The sequence below is a fragment of the Petromyzon marinus genome, unplaced genomic scaffold (assembly GCF_048934315.1).
Source record: "Petromyzon marinus isolate PM22_M1 ecotype Great Lakes invasive population unplaced genomic scaffold, UKy_Petmar_22M1.pri1.0 PM_G_Scaffold_20, whole genome shotgun sequence".
In the NCBI taxonomy this organism is placed as follows: Eukaryota; Metazoa; Chordata; class Hyperoartia; order Petromyzontiformes; family Petromyzontidae; genus Petromyzon; species Petromyzon marinus.
This window is the reverse complement of record NW_027422762.1, coordinates 1,672,119-1,686,594: the sequence shown is the minus strand read 5'-3', so window position 1 is coordinate 1,686,594 and position 14,476 is coordinate 1,672,119. Positions and strand designations below refer to the sequence as shown.

Below are 14,476 nucleotides of genomic sequence, written 5' to 3'. Positions count from 1 at the left end.
CACAGACTTCCTGTCTGACAGGAAGCAGTGCGTTAAGCTGGGAACACAAATCTCTGACTCCAGGTCCATCAGCACCGGAACTCCTCAGGGCTGCGTCCTTTCCCCACTGCTTTTCTCCCTGTATACCAACAGCTGCACCTCCAATCATCTGTCCGTCAAACTCTTGAAGTTTGCGGACGACACCACCCTCATTGGGCTGATCTCTGGTGGGGATGAGTCTGACTATAGGTGGGAAGCTGACAACCTGGTGACCTGGTGTAGCCAGAACAATTTAGAGCTAAATGCTCTAAAGACAGTTGAGATGGTTGTGGACTTCAGGAAGAATACAGCCCCCCTCACCCCCATCACCCTGTTAGACTCCCCAGTCAAAATTGTAGAGTCCTTCCGCTTCCTGGGCACTATTCTCTCCCGGGACCTCAAGTGGGAACTGAACATCAGCTCCCTCACCAAGAGAGCTCAACAGAGGATGTACTTTCTACGGCAGCTGAAGAAATTTAACCTGCCAAAGACAATGATGGTGCAATTCTATACAGCGATCATTGAATCCATCCTCACCTCCTCCATAACCGTCTGGTACGCTGCTGCCACTGCCAAGGACAAGAGCAGACTGCAGCGTATCATCCACACTGCTGAGAAGGTAATTGCCTGCAATCTACCAACCCTCGAGGACCTGCACACGACAAGGACCATGAGGCGAGCGAGGAAGATTATGGCCGATTCCTCCCACCCTGGACACTCTCTGTTTTAGCTACTCCCCTCCGGCAGAAGGCATTCGGTCCATCAGGACCAAAACCTCACGCCATAAAAACAGTTTCTTCCCATCTGCTGCTGGCCTGATTCTGTGAGGGCGGGCATGAGCCGGCGTGAGTAGGTTACACGTTGAGTTTTATAAGGGCACCACGGGGTGACCAGCCCCTCCCCACCCAGCCCCACCCATCCCCACTCAGCCCCACCCTCCCCTCCCTCCCCTCCCCACCCCGCCACACCCACCCCACTCAGCCCCTCCACTGCCCACCCCACCCAGCCCCACCCTCCCCTCCCCACCCTCCCCTCCCCACCCAGCCCCTCCCCACCCTCCCCTCTCCACCCAGCCCCACCCCTCCCATTTTTGGATGCACGACGGTCTGACACAACAATAATCCCCTGTGGGCTGGTGGTGTAATAACCAGGAGGTTCCTACCAGTATCAACTTTATAACCAAGTGTAAGCCCAGAGTCTCGATGTATTTTATTTCAGTGAGCCCTGGGTCAACACTCATGAAACATCACGAAAGCACAGCAAGTACAAAGCAATTTTAAAAGCGGTTGCAGTAACAGCTAAGCATAAATTAGAATACATTTCACAACATTTTACAATTAACATTGCCGAAAAGGTCTAACTAAAATCTGAAAACTCATACTATCTATGCAACAAATCTGAAAAGCGCTCAAATTTATAACATCCAATTATGGAATTAATAGCTTATTAAAAACCAATAAAATCGTAAGGTTGGGGGTTGATGGAGGAGCGGATAGCATCGCACACCTGAGACACCTACAGTGGGGGGAGGGGGGGGGGCGAAAGGGCAATTTTACAAGCAATAATGGAGGGAAATGTTTTCAATTCCTCATATGATCGTGTTTTGTTTTCGTGGAACTGAACACATTTAAAGGAACATTTTGCATCGGTTTGAAACATTCAGGCTGGCCTGCCTCCAATCCACCCTGCTGTGTTGTGAGGAACTCACATGTTCTTGAAAGATCTGGACAAATTCACACCAGTGACTTCCTCAATGAGGCTAGACTGTGTGTTAGCTGGGTCACATAGCCCACATGCCCAGCCACCGCATGCCCAATCAGTTTCTGTCTAGCCAGATAGAAGGGACTGAATGGTCATGGTACAAGCTACAGAACACAGGGGCTGCTGTGGTACAGGAGAATATAAAGCTGATTGGACTTGCCAAGGATTGGTACCAGCGTTGTCAAGATCGGCCTCTGTGGAGGAGGCTCATGAAGGATGCTACTGGGCAGTTGGAGGCAGTCGCTCTGCAATCATCAACGTAGGGTGGAGGAGCGACGCTCAAGAGTGGAGCAGTGGGCGGCTAAAACACACAAGTTGGCACAGTGGGGCTCACAGGCCGTGTATCTGCCATTTACCTCTGTCAGTTAACCCACAATGATCTGGGCCTGTCCAATGACCTCTTGCCTTCGAAACGGGCACCATTGATTCAAAGGCGCAAGCTATTTGGTGACATTACCACCAGTTAGTGGCGGAGCGGTGAATGGCGGCTGTTGTTGTTTTTTTTCTTCCGATTTTTTATTTGATAATTTATGTACTTTCTTTGTTGCTTACTCTTTTGTCAACCTTGGACTCGGGGGATCGATTTTGAATAATGAGACTATCCTGGTCCCTTGAGTTCTCACCTCGTTAAACATTTATTTGAACTAAACTTGAGGGAAACACACATTGTCACGGTAAGTAAATGCGCAACCGGTGGGCTGTAAGTCAAATGCTCTTGGAGTGTCCCACTGAGTGTTTTTTTGTTGTTAAATAGCTGGAGATAAGAGATAAAGCGAGATTGCAGCCAAGCTCCCCCAAGACAGAGATAACGTGCGTGATGTCACGTGGCCTAATAGCCAACGTGAGGAATCCTGCCGTATGGTGAAAGAGTTGTGTCTAGCTCAGACGTGGGCCATGTACGGCCCAACGGGCTTTTTAATCCGGCCCGCCGAACTTGTCCAAATATTATTATTATATAAAATTTTCCTTCTCCTGTAATGCCCCCATTTTCCCACTAGATGGCGCACTTTGACCGCGAGTTACGACACGTTTTTGTATTTCATAATCTTAGCTCTTTCGGTAAAGTCACGTTGAAGGGAAACAATAAAATAATGAAATATATTTCAAAATAAGTAAATTACTGCAAACCGACGCACCTGATGACGACCGTTTGTGTTATGGTCGAAACGTCGTGATAATTTTTATTGTTTTATATATTTTTTATTATTTTATTGTTTCCCTTCAACGTGACTTTACCGAAAGAGCTAAGAATATGAATTACTGCAGTCACGAAAGCTTTAAATCAAAATTTATGTTTTTGTATTGTTTATATTCGTGCAACTTGTTAAATTGCCTTGCAAACGAATGCTTTGCTACCTGTTAAAGGCCAAATCCTTTCACGTAATGATTTTTAATGTCATTTATATTTAGTTCACACAAACACTCCATCTGTTCCTGGCCCGGCCTCTCTGTCAAATTTTAGAACCCACTGTGGCCCGCGAGTCAACAAATTTGCCCACCCCTGGTCTAGCTAGTAAAAAAAAAACGAGTTTGTTGCTACTTGGGTTCCATGAGCGACCACTGGGTATCTGAAGAGCGCACCTCAAGAACGGTGACTTCTAAGATCTCAACGGAAGTTGCTTACCCAAATGTACAAAAGGGAGATCAAGTCATCAGATTTGAGTCAGTTTTTTTTAAAAGATACAGCATTTCTTTCACATGCAATCATCATTGATGATTTTTGCCAACCGTTTCCTGAAAATGGCCCTCGTTCAATTTGGTCTGAAGGCTCCCCGTCAGGTTCAGTGTTACAACTCTGAGGCTTGTTTCATAAATCCTTCGCACAGTTTCAAAGCCAGAATGAGGGCGCCTAAGGACCCAGGTGTTAAGCCCAAGAGGCTCAAGAGAGCCAGATTAAGGCGACCCTGGGTCGTAGTAACATCCTCTCACCTCGAATAATAGTGAATTCTGGAACTCGTTCAACATCTCCAAGTCCCTGGCGCGTTTATCGTTAATCTCCTGCACCAGTGCTTCCAGCTCGTTTGTCAGATCGTCAGAGGTGGGCCTGCCCAAGGGGGTTGAGAGCAGGGTCGAGGCTTCCTCGGCGGCTGAAGATAATTGGGTGGAAGGGTCATAGTTGGTGTTGGAATCGTACCTGGTGTTGGGATTGTGACAGGTGGGAGAGAAAATGTACGAGACACAATGTGATCGTGAATTTCTGTACGGGGAGAATACGATCCAACTAGGGAGCACAATGTCCAATAGTGCAAAACTGTTGGAAATTATACTCCCTGAGAAGGTAATTATACTTCACAAAATGTATACTCCCTGGTCAGGAATACATCTTTTTTTGTATTGCCTAACTGTCGTCTATGACTTTCTATGGCCCTGATGACCACGATCGGGATCATAACCATCCCCATCACGTGCACCATCGTCATGAACATCATCGCCATCACGATCACCACCATCATCACGATCACCACCATCACCCTCACAATCACCACCATCACCACGACCCTCACGATCACCACCATCACTACCACCCTCACAATCACCATAAAGATCTCCAACCATCACTACCATCATCATGATCACCACCAACCCCATCACGATAACCACCCTCACAATAACCACCCTCAGAATAACCACCCTCACGATCACCACCATCACTACCACCCTCACAATCACCATAAAGACCTCCAACACTCTTCTGAAATTCGTGGTCCGCCAGGAAGTGTCTAACTGTGTCGTTGGCCTGACTCGATGTGCTTCACATAATGGTTTTTCAGGTTTGTTGAATTCTCGTCTCTCATCTTTTTGCTGTATTTACCTCCGCGATTTGTTCTTGACACCTGATGAAGATCGCTTGCGTTGTGATCGAAACGTCGTGATTGTGTTTTTTTGTTTTAATATAATTTTATATTTCTACATACATGACTTTACCGACAAAACCAATGAGTAATTCAGAACTTATTGATCACCCCTCGGTGCCCCTTATACATCTCAGCGTTCATACTACAAAGTCCCATCACGAGTGAGAAACACAAAACATCATGCTAGTCTCCCGGTGAGAGGTTGAGGAGCGATTTGCTTGACCATACTTCACCACTCTGGTCAATGTGTACTGACCATACTTCACCACTCTGGTCAATGTATACTGACCATACTTCACCACTCTGGTCAATGTGTACTGACCATACTTCACCACTCTGGTCAATGTGTACTGACCATACTTCACCACGCTGGTCAATGTGACCTGACCATACTTCACCACTCTGGTCAATGTGGACTGACCATACTTCACCACTCTGGTCAATGTGGACTGACCATACTTCACCACGCTGGTCAATGTGTACTGACCATACTTCACCACCCTGGTCAATGTGACCTGACCATACTTCACCACCCTGGTCAATGTGGACTGACCATACTTCACCACTCTGGTCAATGTGGACTGACCATACTTCACCACGCTGGTCAATGTGTACTGACCATACTTCACCACCCTGGTCAATGTGTACTGACCATACTTCACCACCCTGGTCAATGTGTACTGACCATACTTCACCACCCTGGTCAATGTGTACTGACCATACTTCACCACGCTGGTCAATGTGTACTGACCATACTTCACCACCCTGGTCAATGTGACCTGACCATACTTCACCACTCTGGTCAATGTGTACTGACCATACTTCACCACCCTGGTCAATGTGTACTGACCATACTTCACCACCCTGGTCAATGTGTATTGACCATACTTCACCACGCTGGTCAATGTGTACTGACCATACTTCACCAACCTGGTCAATGTGACCTGACCATACTTCACCACTCTGGTCAATGTGTACTGACCATACTTCACCACCCTGGTCAATGTGACCTGACCATACTTCACCACGCTGGTCAATGTGACCTGACTATACTTCACCACTCTGGTCAATGTGGACTGACCATACTTCACCACGCTGGTCAATGTGTACTGACCATACTTCACCACCCTGGTCAATGTGTACTGACCATACTTCACCACCCTGGTCAATGTGTACTGACCATACTTCACCACCCTGGTCAATGTGTACTGACCATACTTCACCACCCTGGTCAATGTGTACTGACCACACTTCACCACTCTGGTCAATGTGTACTGACCATACTTCACCACGCTGGTCAATGTGTACTGACCATACTTCACCACGCTGGTCAATGTGACCTGACCATACTTCACCACGCTGGTCAATGTGTACTGACCATACTTCACCACGCTGGTCAATGTGTACTGACCATACTTCACCACGCTGGTCAATGTGGACTGACCATACTTCACCACGCAGGTCAATGTGACCTGACCATACTTCACCACTCTGGTTAATGTGGACTGACCATACTTCACCACGCTGGTCAATGTGGACTGACCATACTTCACCACGCTGGTCAATGTGGACTGACCATACTTTACCACGCTGGTCAATGTGTACTGACCATACTTCACCACGCTGGTCAATGTGTACTGACCATACTTCACCACGCTGGTCAATGTGTACTGACCATACTTCACCACGCTGGTCAATGTGACCTGACCATACTTCACCACGCTGGTCAATGTGTACTGACCATAATTCACCACGCTGGTCAATGTGTACTGACCATACTTCACCACTCTGGTCAATGTGACCTGACCATACTTCACCACGCTGGTCAATGTGACCTGACCATACTTCACCACACTGGTCAATGTGTACTGACCATACTTCACCACGCTGGTCAATGTGTACTGACCATACTTCACCAAGCTGATCAATGTGTACTGACCATACTTCACCACGCTGGTCAATGTGACCTGACCATACTTCACCACGCTGGTCAATGTGTACTGACCATACTTCACCACGCTGGTTAATGTGTACTGACCATACTTCACCACGCTGGTCAATGTGTACTGACCATACTTCACCACTCTGGTCAATGTGACCTGACCATACTTCGCCACGCTGGTCAATGTGTACTGACCATACTTCACCACGCTGGTCAATGTGTACTGACCATACTTCACCACGCTGGTCAATGTGACCTGACCATACTTCACCACCCTGGTCAATGTGTACTGACCATACTTCACCACCCTGGTCAATGTGTACTGACCATACTTCACCACCCTGGTCAATGTGTACTGACCATACTTCACCACGCTGGTCAATGTGTACTGACCATACTTCACCACCCTGGTCAATGTGACCTGACCATACTTCACCACTCTGGTCAATGTGTACTGACCATACTTCACCACCCTGGTCAATGTGACCTGACCATACTTCACCACCCTGGTCAATGTGTACTGACCATACTTCACCACCCTGGTCAATGTGTACTGACCATACTTCACCACGCTGGTCAATGTGTACTGACCATACTTCACCACCCTGGTCAATGTGACCTGACCATACTTCACCACTCTGGTCAATGTGTACTGACCATACTTCACCACCCTGGTCAATGTGACCTGACCATACTTCACCACGCTGGTCAATGTGACCTGACCATACTTCACCACTCTGGTCAATATGGACTGACCATACTTCACCACGCTGGTCAATGTGTACTGACCATACTTCACCACCCTGGTCAATGTGTACTGACCATACTTCACCACCCTGGTCAATGTGTACTGACCATACTTCACCACCCTGGTCAATGTGTACTGACCATACTTCACCACGCTGGTCAATGTGACCTGACCATACTTCACCACGCTGGTCAATGTGTACTGACCATAATTCACCACGCTGGTCAATGTGTACTGACCATACTTCACCACTCTGGTCAATGTGACCTGACCATACTTCACCACGCTGGTCAATGTGACCTGACCATACTTCACCACGCTGGTCAATGTGTACTGACCATACTTCACCACGCTGGTCAATGTGTACTGACCATACTTCACCAAGCTGGTCAATGTGTACTGACCATACTTCACCACGCTGGTCAATGTGACCTGACCATACTTCACCACGCTGGTCAATGTGTACTGACCATACTTCACCACGCTGGTCAATGTGTACTGACCATACTTCACCACGCTGGTCAATGTGTACTGACCATACTTCACCACTCTGGTCAATGTGACCTGACCATACTTCACCACGCTGGTCAATGTGTACTGACCATACTTCACCACGCTGGTCAATGTGTACTGACCATACTTCACCACGCTGGTCAATGTGACCTGACCATACTTCACCACCCTGGTCAATGTGTACTGACCATACTTCACCACCCTGGTCAATGTGTACTGACCATACTTCACCACCCTGGTTAATGTGTACTGACCATACTTCACCACGCTGGTCAATGTGTACTGACCATACTTCACCACCCTGGTCAATGTGACCTGACCATACTTCACCACTCTGGTCAATGTGGACTGACCATACTTCACCACGCTGGTCAATGTGTACTGACCATACTTCACCACCCTGGTCAATGTGTACTGACCATACTTCACCACCCTGGTCAATGTGACCTGACCATACTTCACCACTCTGGTCAATGTGGACTGACCATACTTCACCACGCTGGTCAATGTGTACTGACCATACTACACCACCCTGGTCAATGTGTACTGACCATACTTCACCACCCTGGTCAATGTGTACTGACCATACTTCACCACCCTGGTCAATGTGTACTGACCATACTTCACCACGCTGGTCAATGTGACCTGACCATACTTCACCACGCTGGTCAATGTGTACTGACCATAATTCACCACGCTGGTCAATGTGTACTGACCATACTTCACCACTCTGGTCAATGTGACCTGACCATACTTCACCACGCTGGTCAATGTGACCTGACCATACTTCACCACGCTGGTCAATGTGTACTGACCATACTTCACCACGCTGGTCAATGTGTACTGACCATACTTCACCAAGCTGGTCAATGTGTACTGACCATACTTCACCACGCTGGTCAATGTGACCTGACCATACTTCACCACGCTGGTCAATGTGTACTGACCATACTTCACCACGCTGGTCAATGTGTACTGACCATACTTCACCACGCTGGTCAATGTGTACTGACCATACTTCACCACTCTGGTCAATGTGACCTGACCATACTTCACCACGCTGGTCAATGTGTACTGACCATACTTCACCACCCTGGTCAATGTGTACTGACCATACTTCACCACCCTGGTCAATGTGTACTGACCATACTTCACCACGCTGGTCAATGTGTACTGACCATACTTCACCACCCTGGTCAATGTGACCTGACCATACTTCACCACTCTGGTCAATGTGTACTGACCATACTTCACCACCCTGGTCAATGTGACCTGACCATACTTCACCACCCTGGTCAATGTGTACTGACCATACTTCACCACCCTGGTCAATGTGTACTGACCATACTTCACCACGCTGGTCAATGTGTACTGACCATACTTCACCACCCTGGTCAATGTGACCTGACCATACTTCACCACTCTGGTCAATGTGTACTGACCATACTTCACCACCCTGGTCAATGTGACCTGACCATACTTCACCACGCTGGTCAATGTGACCTGACCATACTTCACCACTCTGGTCAATGTGGACTGACCATACTTCACCACGCTGGTCAATGTGTACTGACCATACTTCACCACCCTGGTCAATGTGTACTGACCATACTTCACCACCCTGGTCAATGTGTACTGACCATACTTCACCACCCTGGTCAATGTGTACTGACCATACTTCACCACTCTGGTCAATGTGTACTGACCATACTTCACCACGCTGGTCAATGTGTACTGACCATACTTCACCACGCTGGTCAATGTGTACTGACCATACTTCACCATGCTGGTCAATGTGACCTGACCATACTTCACCACGCTGGTCAATGTGTACTGACCATTATTCACCACGCTGGTCAATGTGACCTGACCATACTTCACCACCCTGGTCAATGTGTACTGACCATACTTCACCACGCTGGTCAATGTGTACTGACCATACTTCACCACCCTGGTCAATGTGACCTGACCATACTTCACCACTCTGGTCAATGTGTACTGACCATACTTCACCACCCTGGTCAATGTGTACTGACCATACTTCACCACCCTGGTCAATGTGACCTGACCATACTTCACCACTCTGGTCAATGTGTACTGACCATACTTCACCACCCTGGTCAATGTGACCTGACCATACTTCACCACGCTGGTCAATGTGACCTGACCATACTTCACCACTCTGGTCAATGTGGACTGACCATACTTCACCACGCCGGTCAATGTGTACTGACCATACTTCACCACCCTGGTCAATGTGTACTGACCATACTTCACCACCCTGGTCAATGTGTACTGACCATACTTCACCACCCTGGTCAATGTGTACTGACCATACTTCACCACCCTGGTCAATGTGTACTGACCATACTTCACCACTCTGGTCAATGTGTACTGACCATACTTCACCACGCTGGTCAATGTGTACTGACCATACTTCACCACGCTGGTCAATGTGACCTGACCATACTTCACCACGCTGGTCAATGTGTACTGACCATACTTCACCACGCTGGTCAATGTGTACTGACCATACTTCACCACGCTGGTCAATGTGGACTGACCATACTTCACCACGCTGGTCAATGTGACCTGACCATACTTCACCACTCTGGTTAATGTGGACTGACCATACTTCACCACGCTGGTCAATGTGGACTGACCATACTTCACCACGCTGGTCAATGTGGACTGACCATACTTCACCACGCTGGTCAATGTGGACTGACCATACTTCACCACGCTGGTCAATGTGTACTGACCATACTTCACCACGCTGGTCAATGTGACCTGACCATACTTCACCACGCTGGTCAATGTGTACTGACCATAATTCACCACGCTGGTCAATGTGTACTGACCATACTTCACCACTCTGGTCAATGTGACCTGACCATACTTCACCACGCTGGTCAATGTGACCTGACCATACTTCACCACGCTGGTCAATGTGTACTGACCATACTTCACCACGCTGGTCAATGTGTACTGACCATACTTCACCAAGCTGGTCAATGTGACCTGACCATACTTCACCACTCTGGTCAATGTGGACTGACCATACTTCACCACGCTGGTCAATGTGTACTGACCATACTTCACCACCCTGGTCAATGTGTACTGACCATACTTTACCACCCTGGTCAATGTGTACTGACCATACTTCACCACCCTGGTCAATGTGTACTGACCATACTTCACCACCCTGGTCAATGTGTACTGACCATACTTCACCACTCTGGTCAATGTGTACTGACCATACTTCACCACGCTGGTCAATGTGTACTGACCATACTTCACCACGCTGGTCAATGTGTACTGACCATACTTCACCACGCTGGTCAATGTGACCTGACCATACTTCACCACGCTGGTCAATGTGTACTGACCATTATTCACCACGCTGGTCAATGTGTACTGACCATACTTCACCACGCTGGTCAATGTGTACTGACCATACTTCACCACTCTGGTCAATGTGACCTGACCATACTTCACCACGCTGGTCAATGTGACCTGACTATACTTCACCACGCTGGTCAATGTGTACTGACCATACTTCACCACGCTGGTCAATGTGTACTGACCATACTTCACCAAGCTGGTCAATGTGTACTGACCATACTTCACCACGCTGGTCAATGTGACCTGACCATACTTCACCACGCTGGTAAATGTGTACTGACCATACTTCACCACGCTGGTCAATGTGTACTGACCATACTTCACCACGCTGGTCAATGTGTACTGACCATACTTCACCACGCTGGTCAATGTGTACTGACCATACTTCACCACCCTGGTCAATGTGTACTGACCATACTTCACCACCCTGGTCAATGTGTACTGACCATACTTCACCACCCTGGTCAATGTGTACTGACCATACTTCACCATGCTGGTCAATGTGTACTGACCATACTTCACCACCCTGGTCAATGTGACCTGACCATACTTCACCACTCTGGTCAATGTGTACTGACCATACTTTACCACCCTGGTCAATGTGACCTGACCATACTTCACCACGCTGGTCAATGTGACCTGACCATACTTCACCACTCTGGTCAATGTGTACTGACCATACTTCACCACGCTGGTCAATGTGACCTGACCATACTTCACCACGCTGGTCAATGTGTACTGACCATTATTCACCACGCTGGTCAATGTGTACTGACCATACTTCACCACGCTGGTCAATGTGTACTGACCATACTTCACCACTCTGGTCAATGTGACCTGACCATACTTCACCACGCTGGTCAATGTGACCTGACCATACTTCACCACGCTGGTCAATGTGTACTGACCATACTTCACCACGCTGGTCAATGTGTACTGACCATACTTCACCAAGCTGGTCAATGTGTACTGACCATACTTCACCACGCTGGTCAATGTGACCTGACCATACTTCACCACGCTGGTCAATGTGTACTGACCATACTTCACCACGCTGGTCAATGTGTACTGACCATACTTCACCACGCTGGTCAATGTGTACTGACCATACTTCACCACTCTGGTCAATGTGTACTGACCATACTTCACCACGCTGGTCAATGTGGACTGACCATACTTCACCACGCTGGTCAATGTGTACTGACCATACTTCATCACCCTGGTCAATGTGTACTGACCATACTTCACCACCCTGGTCAATGTGTACTGACCATACTTCACCACCCTGGTCAATGTGTACTGACCATACTTCACCACGCTGGTCAATGTGTACTGACCATACTTCACCACCCTGGTCAATGTGACCTGACCATACTTCACCACTCTGGTCAATGTGTACTGACCATACTTCACCACCCTGGTCAATGTGACCTGACCATACTTCACCACGCTGGTCAATGTGACCTGACCATACTTCACCACTCTGGTCAATGTGGACTGACCATACTTCACCACGCTGGTCAATGTGTACTGACCATACTTCACCACCCTGGTCAATGTGTACTGACCATACTTCACCACCCTGGTCAATGTGTACTGACCATACTTCACCACCCTGGTCAATGTGTACTGACCATACTTCACCACCCTGGTCAATGTGTACTGACCATACTTCACCACGCTGGTCAATGTGTACTGACCATACTTCACCACGCTGGTCAATGTGTACTGACCATACTTCACCACGCTGGTCAATGTGTACTGACCATACTTCACCACGCTGGTCAATGTGTACTGACCATACTTCACCACGCTGGTCAATGTGTACTGACCATACTTCACCACGCTGGTCAATGTGTACTGACCATACTTCACCACGCTGGTCAATGTGACCTGACCATACTTCACCACGCTGGTCAATGTGTACTGACCATAATTCACCACGCTGGTCAATGTGTACTGACCATACTTCACCACGCTGGTCAATGTGTACTGACCATACTTCACCACTCTGGTCAATGTGACCTGACCATACTTCACCACGCTGGTCAATGTGACCTGACCATACTTCACCACGCTGGTCAATGTGTACTGACCATACTTCACCACGCTGGTCAATGTGTACTGACCATACTTCACCACGCTGGTCAATGTGTACTGACCATACTTCACCACTCTGGTCAATGTGACCTTACCATACTTCACCACGCTGGTCAATGTGTACTGACCATACTTCACCACGCTGGTCAATGTGTACTGACCATACTTCACCACTCTGGTCAATGTGTACTGACCATACTTCACCACGCTGGTCAATGTGGACTGACCATACTTCACCACGCTGGTCAATGTGTACTGACCATTCTTCACCAGCCTGGTCAATGTGTACTGACCATACTTCACCACCCTGGTCAATGTGTACTGACCATACTTCACCACCCTGGTCAATGTGTACTGACCATACTTCACCACGCTGGTCAATGTGTACTGACCATACTTCACCACCCTGGTCAATGTGACCTGACCATACTTCACCACTCTGGTCAATGTGTACTGACCATACTTCACCACCCTGGTCAATGTGACCTGACCATACTTCACCACGCTGGTCAATGTGACCTAACCATACTTCACCACTCTGGTCAATGTGGACTGACCATACTTCACCACGCTGGTCAATGTGTACTGACCATACTTTACCACCCTGGTCAATGTGTACTGACCATACTTCACCACCCTGGTCAATGTGTACTGACCATACTTCACCACCCTGGTCAATGTGTACTGACCATACTTCACCACCCTGGTCAATGTGTACTGACCATTCTTCACCACCCTGGTCAATGTGTACTGACCATACTTCACCACGCTGGTCAATGTGACCTGACCATACTTCACCACTCTGGTCAATGTGGACTGACCATACTTCACCACGCTGGTCAATGTGTACTGACCATACTTTACCACCCTGGTCAATGTGTACTGACCATACTTCACCACCCTGGTCAATGTGTACTGACCATACTTCACCACCCTGGTCAATGTGTACTGACCATACTTCACCACCCTGGTCAATGTGTACTGACCATTCTTCACCACCCTGGTCAATGTGTACTGACCATACTTCACCACCCTGGTCAATGTGTACTGACCATACTTCACCACCCTGGTCAATGTGTACTGACCATACTTCACAACGCTGGTCAATGTGTACTGACCATACTTCACCACCCT

At 48.1% G+C, this 14,476-nt stretch overlaps 1 long non-coding RNA gene across 1 annotated transcript; it reads right to left on the bottom strand.

Annotated features, from left to right (window-relative positions):
• Nucleotides 1–1,209: 1,209 nt before the first annotated feature.
• LOC142912448 (uncharacterized) lies at nucleotides 1,210–4,323 on the bottom strand. Its single transcript, XR_012934065.1, has 2 exons — nucleotides 3,709–4,323; nucleotides 1,210–1,533 (listed from the first exon to the last, which is right to left on the bottom strand). It is a non-coding gene; the product is annotated as an uncharacterized LOC142912448 (long non-coding RNA).
• Between the last annotated feature and the right edge of the window lie 10,153 nt (nucleotides 4,324–14,476).